Genomic DNA, 22,515 nt, shown 5'->3' on the forward strand with positions numbered 1-22,515 from the left:
AAGTTGACTTGAACCCCCAGCTTGCAGTTGCCTGCAAACTTTGATAGACAGTGGTCGTGTCTGTCTACTTGGAGATGTGCAAAATAAGTAACAAAAAGGAGTGCTCCCAGCATCAACTATACCAACGACAAATCATCCACTCTATCCTTCTGCCCCAGCCTCTCCAGTGTCATATCCAAATATTCCCCTGCTAGGACGCTACGCAGCTCAAAACAAGAATTATTAGACATCTACAAACCCAAAACCAAAATAGGCTGCCTTCTCTATAACTATAACCCAGCTACATCCTGGAACCAGCTCCCCTTGGAAATAAAATCCCTCCAGCATAGCAAAAGTTTCAAATTAGCCACAAGGAAATACCTAAAAACAGTGGTCTTTCCACTGTAGCCAACCACCTTGAAACCACCATCCATTCACCACCTCACTCTTAATGTATTTCTAACACTATTCCTCTGCCTCTTCTACCTCTTCCCTTCCTCTGTCTCCAACCACTCTTAATTCTTACAGTCTCAAAACAACCTACCTGTCTGGTCTGTCTCCTATACTGTACCTCCCCTACATCTCCTATACTGTACCTCCCCTACATCTCCTACTAGCCATTCATACTTTCCTTTCTTGTTTCCAAACTCCTATACAACTAGATCCTACCCACTTTAAATAAGCATCTGCCTAACTATTAACTCATTTTGCTGTAAGCAGCTTAAATAATATTGTAACTAGTCACATTTTCTTCTGCTAATTGTTTAAAACCTTGTTTGTAACAACTCGCATACTCATCTGCCAATTGTTAATACTCTGTATAATTGAATTGCCTGAGGAGCTTTTTTTCTCTCTGGGTCTCTGCTTGTAAGATCCTATAGCTGATTGTTACTACTATGTTACTACAATTTAATACATTGTTTTCTAGTCCTGAGGAGCTTTTCTCCCCGGGTCTCTGCTGAAAATGAGCCAAAAGCTCAGCCAGACTAACCCGATTAACAAATGTAAAATAAATAAAAAATCAAGCCCCGAGGGACACTGCTGGTCACTGTCATGCTTTCTCATGAGGCATCTGCAGCTTGCCGTGTGGCTTTTGTATTCCATCCAGTTTTCTAGCCATCTTACTACATATAGGTCATTTTTTTCTAAAGTCTTTGACTTTTATATGATACCAGCATGGGCAATGGTGTTGAAGGCCTTGGCCAGGTTGAGATATGCCATGTGCACTGCACGGCCACAATCTATAGCCTACATAACTCTTTCAAAGAAGTTTACCCAATTACATAGACAGGCTCTACCTTTGACAAAGCCAGAGTGGTGGTCAAGTCTGATAAGATTCTTTATTGCAATGTAGGCAATCAATTATAACACATTCCATGTCTTTGAAGACGGGGCTCATAAGATGGGTAGGTCTGTGATAACCCATGTCTGTTGTAAGGCCACCCTTATGCAAGGGGAGTGTCATTCCTGCTATGCTTCACTGATTTGGGAGAAAATCAGTAACTAAACTTAGGTTAAACAGTTTACTGCTATTAATTAAACAACCGGGAATATTGTTGGGTTCCACAGAGACAGTATTTTTTGTCTGTGTTGACACTTTCAGAAGATGATCTTTTGAAATAATTGGGCAAGGGATTCAGATATTTTGGGGTTTTGAATAGAAGTCTTGGCAGTGAAGTTGGTATTAAATTTCCAATGCCCATACATGGCAGGTAATAATACATTTGTTCACCCTGATACGAGACAGGATTGTGTTTAAACAATATACGGATTGTAAGACGAGGGACTTGGTGTACCTGGCACAGTGCCAGGTATGCAAGTCCATCTATGTAGGTAAAACCAATAGGATCCCCAGAGAAAGAGTAAGAGAGCATATTTATGCTATAAGCAAAGAAGATGATAAGAACGCATTAGCTAAACATGTGCTAACCTATGGTATGACACATACATTTAAGTTTAGAGCATTAGAATTGATTAAGAAATCAGGCAGATTAGGGAATGTTAAGACTTGCACAGAGGGTAGAGAAAGTAGATGGGTAATACGGTTGCAAGCACATAAAATGAGTGGACTGAATGATAGGATGATGTTAAAACCTTTATCAGCCAGACCACATGCACATTGGTCACTTTAAATAGTATTTTAATTTTCACAGCTTTATGTGAATGATTTTTAGACATAAGCATACGTATATACTGTTTTAGTTAGTTGTTAGAATGAACTACACTAAATACATTCTTTGATTTTAATTTTATTTAAATAAAAACGTGTGTATTTTTTGTGATATTTATAAATATATGTATTGTATTAATATATATTGAATGCACATGCGTCTTAAGTGTTTCTTATGATGCATGCTTTATTTATGTATATATTTCGAAGAATGTTGTTTATAAGGCATGTCTTTTTAAATTTTAAATTTCAACATGATGTCGCAATTGTTTCTGTTGAACCATAGGCCAGAAGGGTTTGAATTTACTATTTATGGTTGGCAGTTCATGGTTTTTACTTAAAGTCTGATGAAACGTTGTGATAATGTGAAAGCGCTCACTGTCTTTATAATCAATTGGATTAAAAGTTCTTTTTAAAGGAATATCTGCTTTGGTGTTGCCTTTTGCAGCTATTTTTGGATTTTTCTATGTTTATTCTGAAAGGCACTTTATCCAGGACTGATTGAGTGTTTTTCTTTTAATTTGGTATTAAATTTGTTTGCAAGGATGTTAATGGTGATTATTGGGTCAGAATAAAAAGGTGTCATTATGAATAAACTCAAAACAACGTAGGGCATCATACCTCCCAACCTCTTTAGTTCCAGAAATTGGGGCAAAGGCCCAAAAATAGGCAGATTTTAAATATTTCTCTTTATACATTTAAAAAGTTGCTAAAACAACATGTTTTGCATCAGCATGTATTTTCTGCAGGATATGAAGTCTGAAACTGAAAATTCTATCATTATTTAGTCACTTTAGTTCTCAGTAATTTGCCAGAAAACTGCTAATTTTATGAGGAATAGACCAAAGATATGAGACAAAAATCTGGACAGTTGAGATGTACGTAGGACATTGTTTTTATAGTTTTCTAACATAGCTGAAGAAAGGCTTATAGTTATCTTTCCACGTCATCCCAGTCAGATAATTCCGATTATAGCATGGATAATGTTCACTGTTCCCTTGCAATAACTTGCCAATGGTACAAGCTGTGCAGAAGATACATCTGTACTGAAGAAAGCAAGTGATGGCATTTACAAGAGATTTCATGCACATTGGTCCAACAGCATAGAGAATTCTTCTCTCAGAAGAAGTTAGCAACTAAACAATCTCAACAAATTTTGGCTCTACAGGTTAAAAGCACATACAATGGAATTAAAGCTGGATGACTTGGAAAGCCAAAGCCTCTGAAATAGTCACTGGTTTGCCAGAAAGAAGGCAATGGTCTTTTGCATTTTTAAGACCAGTTAGCTCGGATTTTTCAGATGGATAATCTAGTAGTGATTTTAAGGCTTAGTGTTGGCCATTACATGTAATTTTTTTGAGACTGCCAAGGCATTTGTAGTGTATTTCTTGGACTACAGTAATTGGGAGCTTACTTTTTAAGACATGCAGGGAGATTGGCAAAAATCTATGGATGGTGGGGGTCCATTGAGAATTGTTCTTGACCAAAGTAATTTCTGTTTTATGAAAAGGAAAACAGCATTTCCAGCAATTGAGCAACTCTGGTGACTCTGCATTATGAACCAACTTTGTTTTCCAACCATAAAACCCATTTTAGTATTATAGAAGTGAATGCATTTAAAGATACCCTGGCCTCTTGCTGTAAATTAAAACCTAACTGTTGTACATTCAGCCATGGGTATAAACTTAGGTCATAAGGACGGCAAGAGGTCTGATCGCTCTGCTCCAGCAAAGCCTTGAAAGTTTCCACACTCTGGAGGTCAGTTTTTTTTTTTTTTTTTTTTTTTTTTTTTTTTTTTTCCAGTTTTAAACAAGTCCAGCATTAGGCAAAACTTTTTTTCAACTCCCTATTCACATCTAATAGGTTCTTCAACTTAACAGGAGAATGTGAAGAGGAGGATGATGACACCTTTCTACTTCAGGTCCCCCTATTTCAGAACTGGAACATGTGCAAGAAAGATTCAGTTTTAAGAGCAGTAGCAGCAGAAGCTGCTGTTCAGTCTATGACTTGGTGTGTGTGTGCATGTGTGTGTGTGTGTGTGTGTGTGTGTGTGTGTGTGTTGTTTTGTTTGTTTTAATTGAACTTGTTTTTATCTAATTTTACAGGTTTGTGCTTCTGATCCTTTTTCTCCGGAGATTACCAGGCACAGTATTCTGATTTAAATCTCCGTCTTGTAAGTGTTCCTCCATATGCTGGAGCATGTTTTGGGAATAATGATTGGGCCATATTTGAAATTAACTAACTTTTTATATCTGGTGAATGATTCAGTGAGTTTTTTCATAATCCATCAGTACCTTTATGGTAGTGTGCCATTATTCACTTCTACAGTTAGCATACAACTTGTCTGCATGACAGGAGAACTTGCTTGCTTGATTTCCAGCATGACTATTTTTCTGTTTTAGGGCTTGTTTAGAGGCAGCAGTGAAGCTTCATTGACCGTGGCTTTTATGTTTTGTTCGCATCTTGATCTGTTTTCATTAACTTCTGTTTGGTAATGTTTGCTAGAGTTGCATTGTTCTTAAGGTATTATAGACTGGCAAAGTTTTTTAATTGTCACTTCTTTGGTAATGACTGTAGTAGCAAATGGCACATGTTATCTTTTCCTCTCCATACCTTAGGATGTAGCTAGTTCTTGTTTGGGGAGGGGGGGATATGTACTTTTGTACATGTATGAACTAGTGCTCTTAGTAATGAGTGGGAAAGGCTTTAGGGTATGGGTATGCAGCTTTTTATGTATTCAGTATGTCTTGTCTGTTGAATTCAGTAGATAAGTTGACATACTGTACATGTGCACCTTTCAGTTTTGAAGGTACTGTTGCCCAGTTGAATTTGTAAACGTGCTGACTAGTGATATGAGCATTCTCGCTATGTATGGATTTGTTGTGAGGGGAATCTGTGATTGACCGCAGGTAAACTTGTTTCATGTTTGTTATGATCACTGCTGCAGTAGCCTTAGCTGGATGGATTTTATCCTGCTACAGATGTAACAGCCAGACAGCTTACAAATCTCAAGGGCACTTTCCACACTTCTAAAATGTTGTTCAGCTTGAGATGAGCTGAAGAAAGTGGTTTGGGTACTAAGCCCTTCAGAGTTTTCCTTCCACCGAAAAGCATTCGTCCTTCAGGCTTTCGAAGATTGACATTTATCTGCCCAGCAATGGATAGCGTTAGCTAAGTTTCCTTCAGGGAAGAAAAACTTCCACACTTTCATGACAAAATTAACCTTTTCTGTGAAATTACACAATTTAAGCTAGGAAAATTTGATATTCACCATTCACTGCCTCAGTGACGTGGGCTCTGTGCATGCACTAACGCACATTGGCAGCTTTCCAGAGCTCAAAATTCCCTCCTATGTCTCTCTCTGACAGTGCATCAGCTAAGCCCCTCCTTCAGAGTGAGCCTAACTCTTGTCAGTAGTCCTGGCTTAGTGCCAGCTGTGGAAATCAAACAGTTGAATGTCCTCAGTAGTTTGCATTGGTGGATTACAGCTTCCATACTTGGATAAGAGCCCTATGGAAACTTCCCTTCCTTTCTTTTATTATTATACTTTTTGTTTCTTTCATAGGTATATACTAGGCTAACTACCATCAGAGCCTTTATAAGCCTATCTGCACAACCCCACCCAGTTGTGTCCCCATGTATCATGGGCATTTATTGGGAGGAGGGTATATTAAGAAGTTTCTAAAGATTATATGGTGAGGTATGTTAGTTTGGCCATAGTTATTGTCTGCCTCTGTCTACCTGAGACATGGAGGCCAGCCCTGGGGTGAATTTCTGATTTCCCATCCATTGGTCAAGGATATGCTTAGAGTTAAAGCTGATCTGTGCATCGCATGGATGAGGAGCTTGTTTCAGAGCATGGGGATCCTCTGTGACGAATACCTGTCTTGTCAACATGTCCTGTTTGTCACAAGCAAATTTAAATCCATGGATCCTAGTGGTTCTGATGATAATTTTGTGGATGTGCAAAAGTCTATCCGAGCTGGGTCTGAGGATATCTTGTATGCCAGGCATAGATCTCCTCTCAGTAACCTGTAGGTGGCAATAGCGAGAGGGGCTTTAAGGCAATCTGTGTAGGACAATGTGTTTATACCCTGGATTCTTCTGGTAAGAAACCTTTTGTGGGCATTCCAACTGTTGCAGAAGTGTGGTCTGGTAAATGCTGAAGGGGAGCATTCTACTCAATGGTGGGTCTCATAAAGGGTGAATAAAGTTGGCAGTATGACTTCCTTGAACCTGGATGCTGTGCCATTATAAGTTGGGTGACATAGATTTTCTTAATACCTTAAAGAAAGTTTTTCTTAATACCTTGGCACATGTTGTCAAAGACCAGATTATTATCTACATATATTCCCAGTTCCCTGACTGTCAACTCTTACTGGTGTCGTATCTATGCCGTAATTAGCCTGAGTGGCCATTTTCCCAAGAGGCATTGTAATATATTTCTTGGTATTGTTTTAAATTGTGAATTTGGCACCAGTCATTTGTATTAGACCTTCTTGTAAGATGATTGTGTCATGGGGAGAATCTGTGATGGCTCCCAATTTGGAGTCATCTGTAAACTTGTTCAGCCAGAGGACTTTGACATTAGCCTTTACCTCTAAGAAGTAGATGTCAAATGCAAGTGTTCAAGTGTTCCTAGGATGGAGCCCTGAAGTACCACCACTGATCTCTTAGTGGAGGTGGTCTCACCAGGCCTGACTTCCTCAGTCCTGTTTGTGACTGGCCTGCAATTCATTGAGTTATGCAGAGGTTTATGCTCAGTTGGGTTTTATCAAACACCTTAGCCAAGTCCATGTAGACGGTATTCACCATTTTCCTTTCATCCATTGGTTTGGTGACGTTCTCAAAGAAGTCCACCGGGTTTAGTAGGCATGACCTAGACAAATCCAAAATGGATTTTGTCTGGTGTATGCAGGTTGCTTTTGTTCATTTCCGTGATAGTTTGTTCCACAACCTTGCATATTAGACTAGTCGGACTAAAGGGTATGTAGTTTCTGGGGTTGGTGGATAGGTCCACCCTTGAAGTGGAATAACTGTTGCATTCCTTTATTCTTGTGGTACGACGAGTCTGTTGAGGCTGAGTAATTCAAGTGGTCCTGATGGGTCATGTTTCGAGGCATCCTGGAATATTGTTGGGGTCCATTGAGGCTGTGTTTTTGGCTTTATTGAATGCCACCAGGACTTGCTGTCTGCTAATAGTTGGAAGGGTTATGCTAGTAGGTATTTCATAGGGAAGGTGGGGTGTGGTTGTGAACTTTAACTCATTCACTCCGGAGCACCTCAGGAAAAGCTGCCTGCTTAATTCCACCATAGGAACAACAGTGCAGCCTGAGCTCATTTTCAGAAAATCCATTTCTAAAACCATACAGAAAACAAATGTTCATAATTCTTTAACTATAAGAGCTAGACTAAAAATGTAAACGCGAACGTTGTTCAGCAGACACTGACCTTACCAACAGTGTAAATGTTGATAGTGTATCTCAAAGTGATTATTAAATATTTGGCAAGGAATGCTGATATTGTGCATATTTTTTACCTTTTTGGAAAAACAAAGCATAATATCTTGGTCAATGTACCACGCAGACCCATACAATTCGAATGCAATTTGTTAGTATGAATGTCAGCTTTAAAATTATACCTTAACCATTACTGTGTGATGCTCCTTTACAGAGATATTCAAAGAAATATGATTAATATAATATTTCTCATAATTGATAAATAAACAAAGCATAATATCTCATCACCTGTAACAGACAGAGCCTACATATCAGTGTAGAAGTTGTGCATCTGAATGTCAGCTTCAAAATGATGCATCATTTGTGTGATCACCATGTTCCCTTGCAAAGATATGGGCATAATAATGAGAAGTATTGTAAATGTATAATTTTCATAATTGTACAAGACTAAACAAACTGTGATATCTGTACATGTGTAGAGTGCACAGACACAGTTCTTTTACCATGTTGTAAGGAGTAACACGGTCTTCGAAATGAGGTATTACTTGGCACACTGACATGCTCCCTTGTAAAGTTATTTACCAAAATATGAAAAAAAATCATAATTTCCATAACCTAATTCCAAACAAACTTTGATATCTGCACATGTGTCCAACATACAGGCACAATTCTTTTACCATGTTGGAACCAGCAATACTGTCTTCAAAATGAGGTATTACTTGGCACATTCAGATGCTCCCTCGCAAAGTTATTTACCAAAATATGAAAAACAAATCATAATTTCCATAACCTAAGTCTGAAACAAACTTTGATATCTGCACATCAGTACAACAGACAGGCACTATTCTTTTCCCATGTTAGAACCATCAATACTGTCTTCAAAATGAGGTATTAGCACATTCAGATGCTCCCTTGTAAAGTTAATTTACCAAAATATGAAAAAAAAATCATAATTTTCATAACCCATGTCCGAAACAAACTTTGATATCTGCATATGAGTACAACATACAGGCACCATTCTTTTCCCATGTTAGAACTATCAATACTGTTTTCAAAATGAGGTATTACTTAACACATTCAGATGCTCCCTTGCAAAGTTATTTACCAAAAATATGAAAAAAAAATCATTTCCATAACCTAAGTCCGAAACAAACTTTGATATCTGCACAGGAGTACAACATAAAGGCACCATTCTTTTACCATGTTAGAACTATCAGTACTGTCTTCAAAATGAGGTATTACTTAGCACATTCAGATGCTCCCTCGCAAAGTTATTTACCAAAATATGAAAAAAAATCATAATTTCCATAACCTAAGTCCGAAACAGATATCTGCACATGTGTACAACATACAGGCCCAATTCTTTTATATGTTGGAACTATCAATATTATACATATACACATACAATACATATTCGATTGTACATGCTAGCACTCTCCTGAAACAGTTCTTTCTCAGCATCTTCACCAGCTTCTTACCACAGTTATTTGCCAAACTCATAAAAATATATTTTACACAACACATTTCATAATAGAGTTGTACTTACCATACTGGTCCCTACTTGGTCATGGGTGTTTTCCATTCTTCTCACAAGCTGCATATTTCCAATCCTGCATAGCTCTCCTCACACCATTGTGGATGTCAGTCAATAACAAGGCAATGCCTTCCTCAGTTAGGTGAACGCCATCCCTTCTGAACAGGTGAACATCTTTTGTGGTGATGCTGTCAGGACAGATTGTAGATCCACCGACCACACAAAATGACAACGTGGCCACCACGACTGCAGGTGTTAAAAAATTGCTCTGATTTAAAACCGCAGCCTTCCCAGTGGTTGACTGATGACATCATTCCTTCCAATGTGCAGCAACAAGGATTTTGGGCTCAGGGTAGATGGAACACTTCTCTTCCAACAACTGCAGTACTCTGCTCCAATGCATACCTCTTCCTGCAGTCCAGTATACCTTCAGACTGGATGTGGAGAAACTCATGTTGTACTGGTTTTCAGTTTTGGAGGCATGGCTGGAAGCCCAGTGAATGTAGGAATGGCCACATACCCACACTCTCACTTGTCGTTCTTCTGCTCGTGAAGCCATGTCAGTGTCAGAATGTGGACAAACCTGTACAGCAAAGAAAATGCAAACAGATTACTACTGATGTTTGACAGATCTATTGGAAAAGTACATATATATGTATATCATAATGCATTACCTGGTTAGCACCCTGCCTTACCTCTACCTTTTCCATGTACGTGTCCTTTCGGCAATGGTCATAAGGACTCAAAGGGGGGAGCTAATGTAAAGGGTCTTACCCTGACCTACATACATTTACTACACCTGAAGGGAGGGAAACTAAGTGGAGAGCTCAACCAAGACCCAAGACAACATGTGAAAAGACTAATTCTGCCCCAGGCTTTGTCTTTTTGCATGTGTCCTTTTCCGGGGGGAAACACTGCATCACAGTGGCAGCCCTGAGGCCATTTCTACCTAGGACAGCAGCACAATGGGGCTGAACTGAAGAGTCTGCAAGTTCCCAACTGCAATCCAGATCAATCACAAGATCCATGGATGGCTGGGTATGCCCCCCGTGATGCACCCACCAACACAAGAGAAGTTGGCATAAATCTCTGAAGAGGAACCTTCCTGACCTTGGTGCATAAGGGTTTGGCCAGTACCTGACAAAGGGGCACAGAAAGGGCACATGTAAATCCTCTCTAAATGAACTACAGACAATGTATGCAGATGCATCACCCTATCTCCCAAGAGAGGCCACTGCCATACTGATATTCATGTGTATATGTGGGAGTACGTTATGCACATACATATATATCGATATACACACATATGCATATATATATATATATATATATATATATATATAAACATCAGATGTTTTGGAGGATAGCTAGTTGATGAAGAATGGAGGGGGTGGCTTGCAATGACTACAAAGAGAAAAAACACAATCTGGCTTGTGCATTCGTCAAAGTGATAACGACTTCTACTTATGTGAATAACAGTGACAGCAGCTGAGACTTTTACCAGAAAAGTGATAACTCACTGCTGTATTGTAACTGAACTTAATGCTAATGTGCTAATGACCTTCCTTTCAGTACTGCAAAGTTATGCATGCTCAGACAAAGGTGATAATTGCTGCACATAACCTGTTGACTAGGCATTCATTATATTACCTTGTGCAGCTGTTGTGTAACACAGATTCATTATCAGTAAGGAGAACACCTGAGTAATTCAGTAAAATAGTACACTTACATATTACTGAGCCCTTCCTCCCACCTAAATTCCACACATGACTGACAAAGCCAGGGAAAATGCACAAAAAATATGGTAGCTCCATGCTGGCAGTTGTCAACAAGTGATAACGTTTATCTCACTCATGCAACTACTAATCACAAATAGAATAATACAAGCAGAAGTGATTTCTAGTCTGCTTATTTTACATTACACTATTAATTAGTCAATGGTACATCTGATGTTTTATATGCTGGCATATTACAGTATAATTACATTTCTGTGCTGTATTCTAAGTAATGTAACCATATGTAATGCAACATTACCATCAATAAACCCTTCAGCAGCCCTTCCAAGTATGCAGAAGGAACAAAATGACAGATGTCTCCCAATGACCCTCTCAGTAGTATATCTGAGTATACACAAGAACTAAAATGAAACATTTGCCACAGCCAAGTGTGAGGCTAAAATAGCTACCCAAGCCAAAAGGTAATCACAAGGCCTTTTTTGTTGCATTTGTAATCTCAAAAGCACAACTCACCAATGCACTGAGCTGATTGTGAACGTAAAGGAATGGTCTCATGCACATATTGTGGAGAAATAATTCATTTGTCAAAACTAGAAAATCTCTACATTTTGAAAACAGTTGTAATTAAAATTCTAATTTAAACAATCTTTGTTTGCAGTCTTTTAAATGTAACTTGATCTGTGCAAAATTCTCAGTATGTACTCTCAGCCTACTGCTTGTTACTGTCAATGCCCACAGACATGCTTGAAGCCTTTTACCCCCTATTTTTCTAGACTCATCAAAAGCTTTCATACTCTCTCCCATCAGAAACACTTACATAAACTGCCATCCTTAGGGTTCACTAACTCATCACTACAATAGCTCCATAACTACTTGGTGCAGAAGAAATGAAATGGTAAAATAATTTCTCTACATTCTTGACATTAGCTATTGGTTACAAGGATCTATAGTAGGCCCCAAACTTAACCTGTTGAGTAGGCATTCATTATATTACCTTGTGCAGCTGTTAGGTAACACAGACTCATTGTCATCAGTAAGAGGAAGACCTGAGTTGATGTTTATTTGGAGGAAGACCTGAGTAATTCAGTAAAATACTATTAACACTATATTAAACCCTCCTCCCACCTAAATTCCAAACATGACTGACAAACCCAAGAAAAATTCCCAAAATATAAGATAGCTCCATGAAACAGACTGAACACCCTGCTTGGACTGATGATGTATGTAGACAATGAACACAGGAACTTGACCAAGCAAATGGTATAGGATCATGATCAGAACTGTGGAAGATGATCAAAAAATTGAGTGGTCTGGGTTAGGCACACACAGGCAAATGATGTTTGACATTATGGCATGTACTAGAACTAACGTGTAGTCTTGAGCACAGGAGCTTCCAAAAATGATGTCATATTATTCTGAGTGGTGGAAAAAGATGAACACAACCCCAGAACCCAAGGGTGGTCATAACATCCATGTATTCTTCACTTATAAGGCCCATTATGAAACATAAGCTGCATGATCACATTTCTTCTACGGTGCTTTCCAATCTTTCAGTTACTTACTTGCTTACTTATTTCTTTATCTGTCTTTGTAGGAAAGTCTAACTGTGATAAAACACATTTTCAGAGGAGGCCTGGGAAGAAAAGCTCCACATTACGTAGCAGTTTTGACTTACACATAAAGTAGTTACATGATACAGTTAAATGATATCGGGTATCAGCCTTGTGCAATAGTCTTGTCAGTACTTATGAAATACCAAACATTAGCCTATGGAATAGAAACTCCAGGGAGTGTTTAAAAATTTACCAACATTTACTTCTGCAAGATTCACACTTTCACTCCACAAAGCCTCTCACCAATTTTACGGTTTTCGCCAAGAAGAGACTTGCATAAAGTAGCATACCTCCTACTTCCTGCAGGTCTCACTGAACATTTCACAAACACTGAACTTGAAATATTATATAAGTAAAGCAAATAATTGCAATATAGGTTGCACCTCTTTTGGGGTGTAACATTTGTTTACTAGGAAAGGTCAGACATTGAGCCAGCAAACATTATGCCACGGCCATGAGGAGACATGCTACAGACGAGTGCCGGTAACTGCCCATTATAGAGTACAATGCCCCCTTTGGAATGTACCTCACAAGACATCTGCAGCAGCTGGAAAGGCCACAGAAGTACCTCACAAAGAGGATTACTGGCCGCAAACAGACGCCATAAACTGACAGTCTCAAAAAACTCCAGCTTTACTCTGTAGCAAATCGCCTACTCAGAGGAGATCTTTGCCTAACATATAAAGCTATGTTAAACCCGGAGCTGTTGGACATGCTACAGCTAAAGAAATCCCAATCCCTCTGAGCTACATGCTCTAAGGACCTAAACCTTGTCACCACAATAAACAGGACATGCTGGAGGGCTAGGTTTCTGTCCCAGAGACTTTCTATACTCTGGAACAAGCTACCCATCTATGTCAAGCAAAGTTCCTCATTAGTACTCTTCAAGAAAAATCTTGATGAGTGGATGGGAAATAGGAAATACACCCTGGGAATCGCTTCTGTGGCTCTGCTCAACAGGGGCACAGGAAATTAACTTTCTTGGGTGGCATAAGTCAGGGAACCTTGTTGGATAGGCTTACTTAGGCCCTTGGGCCGATAGCCTAGTACCTACCTATGAACCTACGGACAAATGGATTATCAATAAGTACAGCAATGAGAAAGATTCCTCTAAGACATTACATGTCAACTCACTTTCACCAAAGATGCAACATGAAAATTAAAAAGCATGAAAGACATGGATCTGCATGTAAAATAATAAATATATATAGCACTAGAATCACTTTTTAAAAAAACAGAATATACCTCAGAAAAGATAAACTAATCGCAGCTTTGTTACTAAATTCTGTCACAAGCATCTTAAAATAATACTAATCCCATTGTACATCACAGGATACCACCTTCTCTCATGTATATATACACATACATGAGAAAAGGTGTTATGTATGCACACTTTTATACATCACTTATCTAGCCATAGATCAAATTCTGAATGGCATAGATAGTCACCTATAGCTAGTCATGATACAGTGAGAGACCGTATCTATGGTGACTTGCACATGGATGAGTTCCATGGTACCATCCTGTCAACCTGGAGGTATGTCTGTTGCCAGCACAAAGCAAGACATCTCCACATGTGACCTAACTCAAAGCTGTTGGTCTAAATGTGTGGAAAGTAATGTAGTCTTGCACTTGTGGAATACTTTCTACATACACATTTAACAAACACAAAAATATTGTAACTCCTCTATTCATCTATCAGATTTGCTTAAGTTTAAATAGCGACCACAGCTAACACCACCCCACATTAGATTATGACTTATTGTGTGTTTGTATTCAATGCCTCACAGCTGTGTAATATCTTGTACTAGCAGCACAATTACATTTGTACAAGACAGACCCTTTTCTATTTTCTGATCTGGGAGCTCTTTTTTGTATATATATTCATAAAGGGCACTTTATATTGTCGTTCGCCTACCTCCACAACATACAATGCATCTCTCAGGAAGAAACATGGTGTTTGTTTATTTCACCCTAGGAATCAAACAGATGCCAATAACTTAGTAACTACTTAATGTAGGAGTATGACAAAATGCTTAGGTGACTCCAAGCAGGCCAGACATGCAAATTATTATTTATAACTACAAGCCAAGCAGTGGACGTGAGACTTAAGCTGTGTACTCTTGACCAACTACATTAACTGCGCTCAATAAAAGCAAAATAAATGACATTAATCATGTTCTATTACTAGCACTACAATAAAAGACAAAAGAAATAACCCCCCCCCCTTTTTTTGGATGATAACGCTACAAAAAATTCAATTCATTATGCCACAATAACACTACTATAAACAAATGTTATGGAAAGGAAGTTTCTCCAAGCATTTTCTGTTATACGTGTAGGTACCCTTACTCTAATAGTTAAAGAATCAAAAATTAGCTCATACAACAAGGTTTTCAAGCTTATAAAACAAAAATCCTGCCTCATAAAAATCCATAATCAGCCATTTTTCCACATTGCTACCTATGCTATCTACTTATAATACCAAGCTAAAATAGAGATATACAGGCAAATACAAAAATGAAGACAGTTCATACTTACCCTCCACCACCCCACACAAGAACTTCCTTGTTACCGTAGTTTCTGTCTCAGTGTCCTCACAGACCACTGCAGCCACAGGTATAGCGACAACGGGTGGAATTACCTGAGCTGTACTAGTCGATTCCACTGCTGCTTGCTGCTGGTTCATTGCAGTCTTCTTCTGCACCATAACTTGCTTCGCTTCTCTTCTTCCCCCCTCCCTGTACAGGTACACAGGCTTGCTTTACATCAAATACAACAGCTGTCCAGAAAATGCAATCAATATTTTTCACAGAACTACCTCTTACATTAATGTAAAAGAGTTTGGCTGTGGGAGCACATGATTCTTCAGAAACAATTAAAAATGTAGTCCGTTCGTCTGTTTTCTTGTTGCTCGTTTGCTCTTCTGCTGAATAAAAAATGTGTCGATAACTGCTGCTGCCAGGGACTGTTGTCATTCCTCACTCTCAGTCTCTCTCTCTCACATACACACACACACACACACACACACACACACACACACACACACACACACACACACACACACACATCTTTTCATTTATTTTATTTTACAGTCGCTAAACAGCGATTGTAAAATAAACGCTCCGTCGATCTCGCTGTTCACTGTCTCTCATACACACATACATAGTCTCTTCTGCTTTCACACACAAACCCATACATACAAATTCTACTTTCATTCACTGACACATGCAACCAGAAACATAACCACATATGTACACATACATAAACGGACAAATAAATGTCCGGAACTGCAGGCTACAAAAATGTGCTTACCTGAAATTTCCCCTTACTTCCTGCTGAAAATGCACTGGTTTTCTGTGAAGAGGGATCCTGCAGCAGGCTCATTGTAGTCTATATATGCAGGCTATATGTCTTCTTTAAATTAAAAGGGAGCAATGCTGCTACAGGAATCTCTTTTTATTACCATAACCAAAGAATTGTGAAGTGCGGAGGCGGAGATGTCATACAGGTGGCCATAACCCATGAATCTGATTGGCTGTGACTGCGGACTATACTCTTTCTTTATTTTCTGAAACATTCAATTAATTTTATAGATTTAGAACATTTAGCCTTGTTTTTTTTACGAGCGAACAAAAGAAGCTTGGGTATGGGGTGGAGGTGTTATGCAAGTGGTGGCTCGGAATGCAAGAATCCGATTGGCTGCCACCACTTGCTTAGCAAGAACTTTTGGAAACGCTTTTTCTGCAAAAACTTCAATGTGACCTTAATGTTAAAACACACTGAATCATAACTAGATATGATAAATTACATATTTAGTTACGATTTTCAGAGTGTTTTACATTAAGTTGCACTAAAAATTAGCAGTACACTTTGTCTCGCTTGTGGAAGCACTCGGGGGGAATGGCTAGAAAACTGCATCTTCTCATGGCGCGCTCGGCCTTAAAGGCACAGGCGCCATGAAAAGGCACTCGGGGTGAATGAGTTAAGCTGAATTTGTCAGCCAGCAGATTTGCTATGTCGCTATGCTCAGTGAAATTTGCGCTGTTTTTTAACATACGAGTGAATCATAACAATGAGGTGGCTTAAAGGCACAAATTAAGCGGCTCAAAAACAGATAAACACTGATTAAAATAAAGCAAAATAGTTTGTTCTAAAACATTAGTGCTTTCACAGTAGTACTGCTTCATCAGACATAAATCACTTATGCAAAAACCAGTATGAATACATAAGTACATAAATCACAGCCAATCAACAGTTGTAAAAAACATTAATTAAAATGGCTCATTATCTTAAAGGGAAACTATGTAAAAGTGAATATACCCAAAACATACATATAAAACCTATATGGCCTCCTTATTTGCATATTGGCCTCACTTTAAAAAGGGGCTTCAGTGAAAACTTGTCGTTGAGACCCTTTCCCGTGTATGCTCTAAATCTAATAATCCTGGCCTCTGAAACTTCATTAATGTTTTCCAGATCACCATGATCACCAAGTATAACTTTCTTCTTTTTTTTCTTTTGGCTGTTCCTATTAGGGGTCGCTGCAGAGGATCATCCATTTCCATTTCTTCCTGTCCTCTGCATCTTGCTCTGTCACACCAACCACCTGCATGTCCTCTCTCACCACATCCATAAACCTTATCTTAGGCCTTCCTCTTTTCCTCTTGCCTGGCAGCTCCATCCTTAGCGTCCTTTTCCCAATATCCCCAGCATCCCTCCTAAGCACATGTCCAAACCGATGCAATCTTGCCTTTCTCGCTTTGTCTCTAAACCGTCCAACCTGGGCTGATCCTCTAATATACTTATTCCTAATCCTGTCCACCCTAGTCATACCCAGTGCAAATCTTAACATCTGTAACTCTGCCACATCCAGCTCTGACTCCTTCCGTTTTGTCAATGCCACTGTCTCCAACCCATATAACATAGCCGTTTTGTCAATGCCACTGTCTCCAACCCATATAACATAGCTGGTCTGACTACCCTCTTGTAGACCTTCCCTTTCACTCTTACTGTTACTCGTCTGTCACAAATCACTCCTGACACTCTTCTCCCCCCACTTGACCCTGCCTGTACTCTCTTCTTCACCTCTCGTCCACACTTGCCATTATTCTGAAGTGTTGATCCCAAGAATTTAAACTCATCCACCTTTGCCGACTCTACTCCCTGTAGCCTCACCATTCGTATATCCTCCCTCTCATTCACATATATATATTCTGTCGTAGTCCTGCTGACCTTCATTCCTCTTCTCTCTAGAGTATATCTCCACTTCTCCAGGGTCTCCTCAACCTGTTCCCTACTCTCACTACAGATCACAATGTCATCTGCAAACATCATAGTCCACGGGGACTCCTGTCTGATCTCGTCTGTCAACCTGTCCATCACCATTGCAAATAAGAAAGGGCTCAGAGCTGATCTTTGATGTAATCCCACCTCCACCTTAAACGCATCCGTTACTCCCACTGCAGACCTCACCATTATCACACTACCCTCAGTACATATGCTGTACCACTCTTACATACTTCTCTGGCACTCCCGGCTTCCTCATACAGTACCACAACTTCTCTCTAGGCACCCTGTCATATGCTTTCTCCAAGTCCACAGAGACACAGTGCAACTCCTTCTGACCTTCTCTGTACTTCTCCATCAACACTCTCAGAGCAAACATTGCATATGTAGTGCTCTTTCCTGTCATAAAACCATACTGCTAATCACTAATCATCACCTCCCTTCTTAACCTAGCTTCCACTACTCTTTCCCATAACCTCATACTGTGACTGATCAGTTTTATCCCTCTGTAGTTATTACAGCTCTGCACATCACCCTTATTCTTAAAAATTGGTACCAAAACACTTTTTCTCCACTCCTCCGGCATCCTCTTACTTTCCAAGATTTCATTAAATAATCTGGTTAAAAACTCCACTGCCATTTCTCCTAAATACATCCATGCTTCCATGGGTATGTCATCTGGACCAACAGCCTTTTCATTCTTCATCCTCTTCTTAGCTATCCCTACTTCCTCCTTGCTAATCCGTTCCACTTCCTGATTCACTGTCCGCACATCATCCAACCTTCTCCCTCTCATTCTCTTCATTCATCAGCCCCTCAAAGTACTCTTTCCATCTGCTCAACACACTCTCCTCACTTGAGTATGTTTCCCTCATTATCCTTTATCACCCTTACCTGCTGCACATCTTTCCTAGTTCGGTCAGTCTGTCTAGCCAATTGGTACAGGTCCTTGTCCCCCTCTTAAGTGTCCAACCTTTCATACAACTCTCCATATGCCTTATCCTTAGCCACCTCTCTCTCTGCCATGTACTCCTGTCTACTTACTTCATCTCTCCGACGATCCCACTTCTTCACCAACCTCTTTCTCTGTATACTCTTCTGTACTTCCTCATTTCACCACCAGGTCTCTTTGTCCTCCTTCCTCTGTCCAGATGTCACACCAAGCACCTTTCTAGCCGCCCCCCCCCCCTTACTAGCTCTGCTCTAGTTACCCAGCTATTCGGTAACTCTTCATGGCCACCCAGTGCCTGTCTTATCTCTTTCCAGAACTCTACCTAACAATCACTCTTTTTCAGTTTCCACCATTTGATCCTTAGTGCTGCCCTCACACTTCTCTTCCTCTTGATCACCAACGTCATCCTACAGACCACCATTCTATGCTGCCTAACTATACTTTCCCTGTCACAGCTTTGCAGTCTCCAGTCTCCTTCAAACTGGCCCTCCTGCATAGGATATAATCCACCTGTGTGCATCTTCCTCCACTCTTGTATGTCACCCTATGTTCATCCCTCGTGTTAAATACGTATTCACCACAGCCATGTCCATCCTTTTCACAAACTGCACTACTATCTGACCTTCTGCATTCCTCTCTCTAACACCATACCTACCCATCACTTCCTCATCCCCTCTGTTCCCTTCACCAACATGCCCCATTGAAATCTGCTCCAGTCACCACTCTCTCACCCTTGGGTACAGTCATAACCACTTCATCCAACTCACTCCAAAATTTTTCTTTCTCATCCATCACACACCCAACTTGCGGAGCATATGCACTGACAACATTCATCGTTACACCATCAATTTCTAACTTCATAAACCTCACTCTATCTGACACACTCTTCACCTCCAAAACACTCTTGGCATACTGTTCTTCAGGAAAACCCCTACCCCATTTCTCCTCCCATCCACACCATGATAGAACAATTTGAACCCACCTCCAATACACCTGGCTTTACTCCCCTTTCATCTGGTCTCTTGCACACACAATATATCAAACTTCTTTCTGTCCATCATATCAGCTAGCTCTCTCCCTATACCAGTCATACTGCCAACATTCAAAGTTCCTACTCTCACTACCACACTTCTAACCTTTCTCCTCTCATCCTGCCTTCAGGCATGCCTTCCCTCACCTCTTCTCCTTCGGCCAACAGTAGCCCAATTTCCGCTAGCACCCACTTGGATAACAGTACTTGTGGCGGTTGTTGTTTACCCGGGCCTCGACCGATCCGGTATGTAAATCTGTATTGTCCGCATATCTCATTTGTCAAACATTTTACACTGGATGACCTTCGTGATGCAACCCTCCCCATTTATCTGGGCTTGGAAACTGCACAAAAAATACTCTGGCTTGTGCATCCCGAATGGCTGGGTTACCAAGTATAACTTTCTCCATAACTAAAAACTTCAATTTGTGCATCTGACCATGCATATTTACATGTCTAGCTAGTGCATTTGTCATATTACATTTTCTTACATCATAGAGGTGCTCCCTTATTCTGTCCTTGAAACACCTGCTAGTTTTTTCTACATAAAATGACATGCAGGAACAAATAGCTAAATATAAACCACATCAGTAGTGTCACAATCAGCCCTAGCATTAAATGTAAACACTTTCTTTGTCTCAGGATGCTCAAACTGTTCTGATGAATCAATATACATGCAAAAATGGCTTGTTACAGTGAAACTCATTTGAGCTTTTAAGCTGCCTCATTGTTTCTTTTGTATACTGTTTTGTTTTTGAGTGAATCATTTGTTTTGTGCTACATTTTTGGTGATGTTTAACATGTTTATTAAATTATCACTTAAGAAATAGGCAAACATACATTTACATAAATAAAACAAAGCATGTTAACATTTTCATGGTAAGAACATGCAATTATATACATTACAATATGCAATTATTAATCCAACATTACATTAATTGCTCAATTCACTTAAATCTCATTCCTCCTCCATAATAGTATTCTGCATGTATTCTCACAGGTTCCATTTTTTATATGTAATTTGCTCCTTCCTTTTTCTACATATTCCACTTCCATTTCTTTTATCTCTGTTACAATATTTACAATGTCAACTACAGTTGAGTTAGACTTTGATTTCCATTTTCTAGTAATTGCTTTTTTGGCAGCTACTGGAATTAAACTTAGAGGCATTACTGTGTCTAGGCAATTCAGATCCTGTACCCCGCTCAAAAAATAGTTTCCATAGTTACACCCATTTTCTCACCCAATATTTCTGACCGAGTACTGTGTAGGGAATTTTTAAAATCTGTCAAGTCATTACACTCCTAAAACATTTATTCCCAAATGTCTGTTTTCTCCCCATCACACCTCCAACATTTTTCTGTCTATATAAGTAATCATTTTTTGGTGTCTGCTTGGGATGCAAAATACCTATGCAAACAATTCCAAGCAAAAATCTTAGATTTTCTAGACTTTGTTGCATATTTGAGAGCCATACATGTGTCCTCTTTCTTCTTTGTGAATTGCTTGTTCCAGTCTCTTTTTCCCAGTCTTTTCTAACCTCATCAGTTTGATTCCTATAGTTACTGTGCAATTGCAATATTTTATATGCCCTCCTAATTGTGCCCTTTTTAACAGCAATTTCTATTCTAAATTCAGCTTAAACCTCTACCAAAGCAAGTCTTTCACTTAGAATTCCTCAATCCTCTTCACTTTGTCAATACTCTGATATCAATCCCTGATAAGGGAAGGCAGTCTCTAGCCTGTGGTCATATCTTCTTAGCCTCTTCTTTCTTTCTTTTACCTTTCTCTTTCTAGTTATTTGTTCCCAGTGCCTTAATTCCTTCGCCAGTTGTTTCCAGTAAATTACAGCCCCTCTTGCCTAGTTTTTGTACCCCTAATTGCAGTCATCCCTATCTTCAGAATCTCCTTTGTCCATTCTCGTAATAGTCTAGTTCTTATAGTACGTTTTGCTACTTCATGGATATTATTCTCCTTGAGGATCTGCATCCACAATCCCACTCTCTCCTTATTTCTTGAATTTCCCCCCACTTCATCATCCCTTTCCACTTTGAATTATAGCTTCCTGCTTATGATATGTATATGAACCTTAACCATGTAGTTCTAAAGCAACCCTTCATATCAGGTAATCCTAAAACACTTTGTTTCTCTCTTGACTCTTGCCTTCTTCCCCTTCCAGATAAAATCCTTCAACTTTTTATTAATTAATGCCCACAACTTCTCCTCTGGTTTATAAAAATATGCCTGACCTGTATATGAAACCAAAGGGACTAAAACATTTACATTGCTTGTATTTTGCTGTCCATATACATTAACACAAACGTCTAGCTTCTCAGTTTTTGTATTATCTTTTGCTTAGCCTCTTCCCACATGCCCTTAGTTGCCATAAGAGTCCTTTTTAACTCATACTCCTAAATATTTCATTTTATCGTGTTCCAGTAAATATAGATATTGCTGAACCAATTCATGTGTGGGTACTTGGTTTACAGCTATATACTTTGTTTTGTCTTCATTAATTTTATATCCCCAGAAAACTTGAAACTGTCATGGAATGTTCCACAACACTGAGATGTAAAGCCAACTTCTCTTGATTACCATACCAATTGTTATCCTTGAATTTGAGTCCTTTGTTTACATTGCCAGTAGCTCTAAGTATAATGCAAATAACATGAAAAGAAGAAGCAAGAGTAGAGCTCTGGTGCTGGAAGAAAACAGTAGCTAGTAACAGTAAAACAACCAACAAATCAGCTACC

Source organism: Protopterus annectens, chromosome 12.part0 (genome assembly GCF_019279795.1).
Source record: "Protopterus annectens isolate FY-2018-M chromosome 12.part0, PAN1.0, whole genome shotgun sequence".
Taxonomy (NCBI): Eukaryota; Metazoa; Chordata; order Ceratodontiformes; family Protopteridae; genus Protopterus; species Protopterus annectens.